This window comes from Heterodontus francisci, chromosome 34 (assembly GCF_036365525.1).
Source record: "Heterodontus francisci isolate sHetFra1 chromosome 34, sHetFra1.hap1, whole genome shotgun sequence".
NCBI classification, from domain to species: Eukaryota; Metazoa; Chordata; class Chondrichthyes; order Heterodontiformes; family Heterodontidae; genus Heterodontus; species Heterodontus francisci.
The window spans coordinates 23,308,071-23,309,214 of record NC_090404.1 but is presented as its reverse complement, the minus strand read 5'-3'; positions in this window follow the sequence as shown (position 1 = coordinate 23,309,214).

Genomic DNA, 1,144 nt, shown 5'->3' with positions numbered 1-1,144 from the left:
TGGGATTCTCAGTATGAACAGGCTGGGATGTGTTTTGAAACAGGATGTCCCAGCTCTCCACCCTGGGATTCTCAGAATGAACAGGGTGGGATGTGTTTTGAGAAAGGATGTCCCAGCTCTCCACTCTGGGATTCTCAGTATGAACAGAGTAGAATGTGTTTTGAGGCAGGATGTCCCAGCTCTCCACCCTGGGATTCTCAGTATGAACAGAGTAGAATGTGTTCTGAGGCAGGATGTCCCAGCTCTCCACCCTGGGATTCTCAGTATGAACAGAGTGGGATGTGTTTGGAGAAAGGATGTCCCAGCTCTCTGCCCTGGGATTCTCAGTATCAACAGGGTGGGTGTGTTTTGAGACAGGATGTCCCAGCTCTCTGCCCTGGGATTCTCAGTATGAACAGGGTGGGACGTGTTTTGAGACAGTCTGTCCCAGCTCTCCACCCTGGGATTCTCAGTATGAACAGAGTAGAATGTGTTTTGAGACAGGATGTCCCAGCTCTCTGCCCTGGGATTCTCAGTATGAACAGGGTGGGACGTGTTTTGAGACAGTCTGTCCCAGCTCTCCGCCCTGGGATTCTCAGTATGAACAGAGTAAAATGTGTTTGGAGACAGGATGTCCCAGCTCTCTGCCCTGGGATTCTCAGTATGAACAGAGTAAAATGTGTTTGGAGACAGGATGTCCCAGCTCTCTGCCCTCGGATTCTCAGTATGAACAGAGTAGATTGTGTTTCGAGACAGAATGTCCCAGCTCTCCAACCTGGGATACTCAGTGTGAACAGGGTGGGATGTGTTTTGAGAGAGGATGTCCCAGCTCTCCACCCTGGGATTCTCAGTATGAACTGGGTGGGATGTGTTTTGAGGCAGGATGTCCCAGCTCTGCACCCTGGGATTCTCACTATGAACAGGGTGGGATGTGTTTTGAGAAAGGATGTCCCAGCTCTCCACCCTGGGATTCTCAGTACGAACAGGGTGGGATGTGTTTTGTGACAGGATGTCCCAGCTCTCTGCCCTCGGATCCTCAGTATGAACAGGGTGGGATGTGTTTTGAGACAGGATGTCCCAGCTCTCCACCCTGGGATTCTCAGTATGAACAGAGTGGGATGTGTTTGGAGAAAGGATCTCCCAGCTCTCTGCCCTGGGATTCTCA